The sequence below is a fragment of the Elephantulus edwardii genome, unplaced genomic scaffold (assembly GCF_000299155.1).
Source record: "Elephantulus edwardii isolate Elephantulus edwardi_28Jun2011 unplaced genomic scaffold, EleEdw1.0 scaffold00014, whole genome shotgun sequence".
NCBI classification, from domain to species: domain Eukaryota; kingdom Metazoa; phylum Chordata; class Mammalia; order Macroscelidea; family Macroscelididae; genus Elephantulus; species Elephantulus edwardii.
Window position 1 is genome coordinate 3,168,871 of NW_006399764.1, and position 9,969 is coordinate 3,178,839.

The following is a 9,969-nucleotide window of genomic DNA, read 5'->3' on the forward strand; positions in this document are numbered from 1 at the left end:
TAAACATATTTCATCCAGTTTTTCTCAGTCTTACCCCCACCCCAATGCCAGCCTCATTCTACAACAGTGGTACCATATAGCATTTGTCCCTTTTTGACCGAGATACCTCACTCAGCATAATGTCCTCCAGGGTCTTTACTCTTAACGTCACCACTCTTGGTCTTCAGTTTTCACTGGAAGTTTGTAAGGTTATTTTGCTTTGTGTTGTTGTTGATAGGTGCTGTTGAGTCGCGGGACTCATAGTGACCCTATGAAGGGGAGTCCTCAACGCTTGGGTACCTTTCATCTTCTCTCCAGGTTCATAGGATTTCCGGAGGCAAGCTATTTCGGAAGTGGATGCCACTCCTCCTTCCAAGCTTGTTTTAATTGGGAAGCTCCAGCCCACATGATAAAAAAAGCTTTTCACAACAAGGACTGTTTCTCCATTAAAATGTTTAGTATCCTTCTGATTTAATGACTCTGGAATATTGATTCAGAGTACATTCAAGAAGCTTAGATGCTTGCAATACAAAACACAGTGAATAATTTTATTAACATTCTTGGCATAGTTGTGTATGTGTACTCACGTGTCTGACACCTCCTGTGTCGATACTCACAATTCCCTTTTCTTCTAATTCCCTCCTTAATACTCAGGAAAATGAAGATGTAGCTATGCCCCAATAGCTTCATGCCAAAGAACTTGTCATCAGGCCTGCCAAAATTCTACTCAGCTCTCTCCTTTCCACTGGATGCTTGGAGGGCAAATATCAAGTCTGAATTAACTTTCAGTCAGCTTTAGATTTATCTCTGCAGAGTCTTAACATACATTTTGTATTCTTCTTTTCTTCACTATTCGCTAAGATAAGTGACTCCCAATTCAATAATAATAACTTTGAAACACAAAGGAGTTCATATAAGAGGAAATAATTGATATCTTGAATTTTACAGAAGAATAATTCTAAGAAGGGATTCCTTTTCATTGTTTTTCTTTCAAGGGATTTTCCCACTGATATACTGAAAACAGTTTTGTTTGGGAAAGTGGGACATTCGTAAATGCTTCTATATTTAAACTGTGGAGACTAAATAAAATTGAAGACAGCTTCAAGAGTGGTTAAGATATTTGGGAACCAGACAAACTTCTATTTCAAATACTGACATTCTAACAAGTAGGTCTGTAATCTAGTGCACATTAACTGACCTTTATTTTGCTTACATTTAAAGCAAAGGTAATTATTTCTGTCAAGGTTGTCAGTTAATAGTAGAAAACTAAATGATACCTAGATGTAACTCACCAGCTTCTCCGCGGGAGAAGGAGGGACAGTTTCCAATCCTGTATGAGTAACTGCCTCTGAAAACCCGCTGGAGGGCCAGCTATGGGTTGATTCTGACTGACAACAACAAACATATGTATCTAAGAGCACAATGTGTTACATGTACAAAGTGTCTCATAAATAGTAACTCTTTTGTTTTCCACATAGTACCCAGAATAGGGAGTTCTGGTGGCATACTTGATAAGAGGCCGCACTGCAACCCAAAGGCACATAGTTTGAATCCATCAGCTGCTCCATGGGAGAAGGATGGGAATTCTCATCTTGTCCAACTTACTGCATCTGAAAACCTGTGGAAGACGTACACCACCACCACCACCAATCCCAACCACTAGTATAAACAAATCCGAAGATGTCCATCTCTGAGCATTAGAACGTATCCACATTTAATTTTGTATGAGTTAAAATTAAATCCATTTCAAATTCATCTTTATTTGCATTCAGGTTTTTTCCAGTGTCTTTGCAAAAACAGTGTGGCTGGCATCTAGATGGCAGTGTCTAGCCTCCACTAAGTCCAAAAGGGGCAACGGTCCCTATCTACGACATCTGTAGTACAAAATAAATTCCTATTAGGCTAGACATGTTTCCTTCTTCAGTCTCCCCTGGACCTCTTTCTATCCTCCTATCATTTCTATTAGTCCCTTCCAGGGCTCTCAGGCTGTGAATGAACCTAGTTATCCAGGGCAGTGGCCGCATATAAGAACTCAGTCCATACTCATGTTTATGAGATTTTTACTTTTATGAACTTGCTTTATGAAAATCCAGTTCTGGCAGGACAGTTGTTAAAATGCTACCTGCTAACCCAAAAGTCAGGCAACCGAATCTTAATCGCATAGGGTTTTTTAGCTACAATTTTTCATGGAAGAACATTCCAGATCTTTTCTTCCATGAAACCACTTGGAGGTGGGGGGGAATGTTAGCAGCCAAGTACTTAAACTTTGTGCCCTGAAGGCTTTTTTATCTGAACCAAACAAACCCCAGAACAAGAAAATAGTCTTCTTCCTAGCTCATAGTGACTTTAGAGGTAGAATTGTCCTTTCAATTTTCTGTAAAGAGAATGTAGTCTGTAGGTAGACTACAGGTTTTTCTGTCTCGAAGAGTGTGCTGGGCTGGAACTGCCAAGTTTTTTGTTAGCATCAGAACACTTTAACCACTGCATCACCCACCTTTCCTGTTCCTATTTGCACTGTGGAAGGTTTGTTGTCGTTGCATCCTTATAAATTTATTCTAACTTAAAAGTATTATATCTGTCTCTCTCTTTCTGTCATTTTCATTGTGTTGGAACCAACACATAGTTGAATTCCTATTTGGTTTCTGAGACTGTAATGTCCCATTGGAGGAGATTGTCCACCTTCCTCCCTCAGAGCCGGGGGAGGGTTTAAAGTGCCAGAAGTTCATGGGTATTGGACCAGAGTGTCCTGGCTGTCCCACAGCCCCTTATGTAAGAGAGCAAAACTTCATAGAATTTCATGGGCTGATGTTATGAGACAAGGTCACCAAGCCTTTGTACATGGCAGTTACTCGTAAAGAATTGCTAACTTTTCAAATAATAAGTGAGTAGGACATTGACTGCTACATCACCAGGGCTGTTTTTTCCTGCTCTAAGCCTCAGCCCTTTGCCATTGAGTAGAGTCTGACTCATTGTAACTCTATAGCAGAAAATAAAACTAACTGTTCCATGTTGTTGATGATGTTGTTGCTGTATACTGTTGACTCAGAATGACTCGTAGCTGACCCTGTAGTGGGTTTTCAGAGGCTGAAAATTGCATAGGAGAAGAGTGCCCATCCTTCTCCCATAGAGCAGCTGGTGGATTCAAACCACATATCTTTTGCTTGGTAGCACAGTTTCTTTCTAAGCCGTGTGTGGGAGATGAATGGGAAGTTTCCTCCTGTGTGATTAACTGCCTCTGAAAATCCACTGGAGAGGCAACTATGACTTGGTTCCAATGGGGCAGGACACTGCAACAAAAACAAGCCGCCAGATCTCCCTACCTGCCCATGTTGTTGTGGTGGTGTACCATAGAGTCAGAACCGACCCATAGCTGGCCCTCTAAGGAGTTTTCAGAGGTAGTTAATTGCATGGGAGGAGATTGCCCATCTCTCTCTTCTCCTGTGGAGCAGCTTGTGGCCTTGAACCATGTGCCTTAACCTTATAAACAGCACATTCTCATGGCACCAAGGCCAACATGCTCAGGTGCTTACCAAAATCCATCAGTTTCTCTGCAAGAGAAAGATGTTGCAGCCAACTTCTATAAGGTTTGTAAGCTTGGAAACCTCGTGCAGCAATTCTGCTTTATCCTGCAGGGTCTCTGTAAGTTGGCATGGTTGTCTCTTGTAATTGGAGTGATTTTTAAAATTTCTGAGGAAACAGACTGCTGCACATTTCCACCTAAGAGCAGCTAATTGGTTTGAACTTCACACCTTCCTGTTAGTAGCTGAATACTTAACCAGTGTTCCAACACGGCCCCCTGCCTGTACTTCCAATAAAATCATTGACCTTGAACAAGGATTTTTCTCTGAAGGGAAGATATTTATCCCTTAAAGCTGTTGAGAGAATTAAGTGGATTGTGAATGCAAAGTGCTGTGTAAGCTGTAAACTTGTGTTACTTCAGTTAAGCAGAGTGTTACATCAGGTTCACATTTTGACTTCTTCACCTGAATTTAAGAACATTCAATGGGTTGTGTTACAGCAAATAAATAAAGATCCCTTTCCCTTGTGTTTGCCTCTCCTCTCCACTGTTTCTCCTCTTCCTGTCCCATCCTACCTCCCTTTCTCTTCGTAGATATTGGATGTGGTTGTTGTTTTAAGTGCCTTAAGTTGAATATGACCTATAGTGACCCTATGAACAACATATCTGAAACTGCCCTCTGTTGTGTCATCCTTACAATCTCTGACATACTTGAGCTCATTGCTGTAGTCACTCAGTCATTCTAGCTAGTGGAGGGTCATCTTCTCTTTTTTCCGTCCCTAAACCTTTCAAATATGATGTTGCTCTCCAAGATAACCTCTCCCAGCAACATGGCCAAAATATGTGAGACAAACCTTTTTGATCCTTCCAAAAACCAGTCTGGCTGCACCATCTTTAAAACATATCGGTTTGTTCTCTCTGCAGTCCATGAGGTATTCAGCACTCTTCTCTAACCTCACAGCTCAAAAACATCAATTCTTCATCTCATTTTTATTCATTGTCCAGCTCTCAGATGCATAACAAGTGATTGTAGAGATCATGGCCTGTATCAAACAAACCTTAGTCCTCAAACTGACAGCATTGATCTGCAATGATTTGGAGAGATCCCTGACTTCAGACTTTCCCAGTGCAATATGTCTTCTGATCTTCTGATTGCTGGTACCAAGGGTGGTGTTTGTGGATCTAAATTAGGTGACATCATTAACAATTTCCATCTGTTTCTCAATTTTTTTTTCTATCTGATCTTGCTTCACAGTGGCCTAGTGGTAAGGAATTGGGCTGCCAGCCAAAGGTATGTGGTTTGAACCCACCAGCTGCTTTGCAGGAAAAGGATGGGCACTCTCCTCTCATGTGATTTACTGGCTCTGAAAACCTGCTGGAGGTCAAGCTATGAGTTGGTTCATACTTGATGACTCATATTAGGTTAAGATGGGATAAAAGAACCTATCTGATGAACTTCATAAATCCTTTTAGTATCAGTAGGCTGTATGTAGTACTTAAATTATTCCATACTTAATATCTTTGAAATTATCTTAAAGTTTCTAATAATTTCTGAAATAGATTTATGGCACAAAATACGCTTTTCTGTAAGAAAAGCAAAACTTCTGATTCATATCTGTGAAAGTACTTAGTTTTACTATGTAGGGTGAAATACTTTATTCTAAGAAAATACTAAATTTTACTCAAAATAAGAATGTTATTTCTGTGCAGTCTGAAGTATGATGGGATTTTTATTTCTTCTTTTAAAGAAAAATAGAAATTTTTTTTGGAAAGAAATTGACGATGATAAATAATACTTGCAAGTAGAGAGTTAATGAAATATTATAATTTGCATATTGTTTTCCTTCTGCCTCAATTGCCCTCTACTTTTCTATTTTGAATCTTACATTTCAAGAATTCTTGTCTCAGAAACATGAGTGAAGAAAGGCTTCAGACACGTTCCTCTTAAAATCTTTGGAAAATTCTCTACTGTACCAATGAAGTCTTGCCTAATTTTGTGTATTAAGTCTATTTGAAAGCATTGTGCTGTGGAGAATTAGATTCTGACAGCTCTATTTATGCTCTTGTACTTTTGTCATTCAGCTCATGATTGAAACAAAAAATTCAGCAGGTGATTAAATAAATGTATTCATTTTCAGAAAAAAATGCCTTACTCATAGTATCTTAATATGTTTAGAATGTATGTTTGCATGGGAGGGGAAAATATTCCTTATCCATTTCTTCAAATTTTATTTTTCAAAATATAATATCCTCCTTTCTCTTACCAATACTAGGATATCATTTTAAATATTATTCATTTTAAATAATAATTTCAGTCACATTTTAATATTAGTTCTTTCAGAGGATACAATTCTAGAAAAGTTCATGTCTACTATATATTTCTTACAGATATGTTCTGAAATAATGTAACTATAAAAATATGAAAATTATTTCCTTTAAAAATGGGCAATTCTAAAATATTTGACTTCTTAAGAAAGTGAATCAAATGGTGTCTGAATGAAAGGAAAGGGTAAATTGTTCTTTATTTTATGTTTTTATGCATTAGCAAAAGAAATAACATCTATTTGATAATGATGATGATAGCAGAGAACATTGGAGTTCTACCTTAAAAAGGTACAGTTTGTAGATTGATACCAGCTAAGCCAGCTTGGATTCAGACTAATATAAAATAGCCTTTATAATCTCTTTCTTAATCTTTATGTACAAGCTGAGGTGTGCAATTATGATAAAACCAGTAATTTCATGATGAAAGGTCATTGATTCTTCATGAAACAACTGTGTTTATTTTTTATAATAAACGTTGTAAGCTTTTAAAAACACCCCTTGAAATATCTTCACATCTCATGTTTTACTATATAATAAAACTTATATAATGGAATGGAACCGAATGAAAACACAACAAGACAACCAAAACCTTTCCATTTATTTTCTTAGAAGTGCTACATTCTGTAAAAAACAACTCCCCAAAAAACAAACAAACAAAACAAGTCACTAACAATTATCATTGTTAGGTGCTATTAAGTTGACCACAACTCAAAACAACCCTGGAAACAGCAGATCTGTACACTGCCCCCATCATCTCATGTGTACTTGGGCCTGTTGCAGTCACTGCACTCACTAATCCATCCTGTTGAGGGTCATTCTCTGTTTTGCTGACTCTTCGCCTTACCAACAGAGAGTGCCCTTGTGTACATGCTAGAGTTTTTAAATGCTTTGCTTGGACCTAGAATACATGACCTAAGGAATAACTTTTTAAGGGCAATTTAACTTCTGGATACTAACCTATGTTCAACAAATTGGACACCAGAAACAGTTGTTGCTTGTTTTCCTTCATGAATAAAGATTCTTACAGGATAAAGTGTAATGTAAAAATAAACCCTTTTCCCCCCCCTGCAAAACTGCTTGGGTAATATGATAAATTCATTGGAACACTGTGGATGCCAGATGTAGACACATATGCTTACTTTAAAGCATGCATTATACTGTGCAAATTTTCACATATAATGTCTCCATTATATCTATCGCAGTCGATGTGACAGCACATAGCAACAAAAACAACAACGCTGTATCTGATTTTACTGAGTCATGTTGAATATCAGCTTCTGCCTGTGCTATCCGCTTATTTATTTAGTCACATGGACCCTCATATTCAACAAAATGTGTTTATGGTAGAAGTTGTCATGGGTAATGTATTTTTATCATAAGGTGATTCAAATCAAGGTCTAGAAACTAATTTAAAGTAGAAGATGTCTGCAGTCTATGTTTTCACTTTCGAATTATTTTTTAAATAAAATAATCCTCTTATATAGTATCATTTAGATGTTCGGCATTTTGAATAATGCTGCAGCAAACATGGGTATGCATTCCCTGTGTCACAGCTCGCTTTTCTTTAGGGTATGTTCCTAATAATGGGAGAGCTAGGTCAATTAGTATGTCGATGCACCGACCACCTTCCATAGTGACTCTATCATTTTACATTCCTACTACTAGTGTATGAGAATTCCAATCTCTCCACATCCTTCCCACATTTGTTTGCTGTCCTGTGGAACTACTTGTTGCTGGGGTGAGATGATACCTCATTTTTGTTATAATTTGCATCTCTCTAATAATTAGAGATTTTGAACATCCCTTTAATATGTACGTTGACCATCTGACTTTACACTTTGGCTAAGTGTTTATTCATATCTTGTATCTATTTTGTGACCGGGTTGTTTGCCTTTTGCTTGTTGAGTTGATGAAATATTCTATACATTTTAGGTATAAATCCCTTATCAGACATGTCATTGCCAAATATTTGCCCCAGTCTATAGGCTTCCTTTTTACCCTGCTGGATTATGTTTTGTGATGCACACAAGCATTTGCTTTTTAGAAGGTCCCATTCATCTATTTTATCTTTTCCTGGTTGTCGGCTTTTCATTATGCTTCAAAGCCTGTTCATGCCATGGATTTGGGCTTCTTGAGTTCTCCAGGATCAGTAAGATATCTTTATGTTCTGCCTGAATAGAGAGCGAGCAATTTAGGACTGATTTTTCTCAGAAAAGAAAGATCTCCTAAATGTGTTGGAATATTAAGACTGAGTTAAGTGGTGAGAAATGTCATATATACATTTTCTATAATATATGACCATATGTATAATATGTTCATTTATATATTATGTATGCCCCTTTCCTTTTCAGTGCCTCCATCACTGTCTTAGCAGTCCCACGTGCTTTAATATGATGTCTGTCGATAGACAAAACCTCAGCCTAACCATTTCTCCAAGCCTTTTCTCCTCTCTTCCTTTCTCCTTTCTTCCTCCTTTCATCATATATAGAGATAATACTGAGTAAAAATTAGAAGCGTGAAAGAAAAACCCTACCAGGGAATAAAAATAAGGTTGAGAGATAAGTCTCACGACTTTTTATCAACCACTATCTTCATTTCAGATTGATTGCTAATAAACATTGCTGGATTTTTAATAAACAAGCAGTAATAGCATGACAATAAGTTTTATTTACTTAAAGAAACTTTAATAATTTTTATGTTCTAGACTTGATGCTTCAACCATCAAACTCATAAAACATGCGAAAGAAGCATGCAGAGCAGTGGTTTAAATATTGAGTTGCAGATTTTAATATATATTTTACAGTTGAAATTTTACTGAATGACACTATTATGTGGATAATAATGTCACATATCATTTTAATCACATATTTATTAAAACTATTACTCATATGATAATATAATTTAATATAACATTGAATTCCAGAAGCTTACTAATTTTTAATTTTTAAATCTTTGATATAGAAAATATTTAAGACTATAGACTCCTCTGTGCCAAATGCTTTGTTTTTGTTGATGCCTTCAAGACAATCACAACTCATAATGACCCTGTGAACAAAAGGCCTGAAGCCAATGTACAACTCTCAACATTTATCAACGTTCATAGAGTTTCTGCAGGCATGTTGTTTAAGAAGTAGATGCCATTTCTGCTTCCAAACCTGTCATAGAATATTATTGATTGAGTCACCTGCAAAACATAGCGACCATATGTGCAGCAGCTCTGAACCCTGCCCTGTCCTGAGCTAGTCCCACTAATTCTGACATACCGTGCCAAACCCCAATGCCACAGTTACTGGACCAGTCTATCTCATCTGGGGTCTTCCTCTCTTGCATTATCTGTCCACCCTTCTGAGCATGATGTCTTTCTCCAAGGACTGGTGTCTCCTGGCCATGTGCCCAAAGTAAGTGAGGTGAAGCTTCAAAATCCTAGCCTCAAAGGAGAGACTTGGTTTCATCCTCTCCAAGACAGACCTATTTGTTTCTTGGCAATCCATGGCATGTTCAAGACTCTTCTCCAGCACCACAACTCAAAGGCATCTATTCTTCTCTCATCTTTGGTGATTGTCCAACTCTCTGAAGCATAACGAGTAATTCAGAAGACCATGGCCTGGATTAAGCACATCTTTCTATCTAGACTGACATCACATTGCTCTTTAGCTCTCTGGAGAGATCCATGACAGCAGTTTTTCCCAATTCAATTTGTCTTTTGATTTCTTGACTGCTAGTCTTAAGAATGTTGATTGTGGATTGGAGCAAGCTGTAATTGCTAACAACCTCAATCTCTTCTTCAGTATAGTGTTGTCAATTGGCCCAGTGTTGAGAATATTTTTCTTCTTGATGTTGAGCTTCAATCCATATTGAAGACTACAGTCCTTGACTATAGCAAGTGCTTTAGGTCTTCTTCAGTTTCAGCAAGCAAGGTTGTGTCATCTGCATATCATAGGTTGTTAATGAGTCTTCCTACAATCTTAATGCCACACTCCTCCTCTAAAGCCCTGCCTTATGAATGATCTGTTCTGCATACAGATTGAAAAGGTATGGGGACAGGATGCATCCCTGATCACTGACTTCCTGATTTTGAACCATGCAGTGTTTTCTTGGTCTGTTCTAAGGACTGCTTCTTTGTCCAAGTTTAGGTTTTTGGTTTTTTA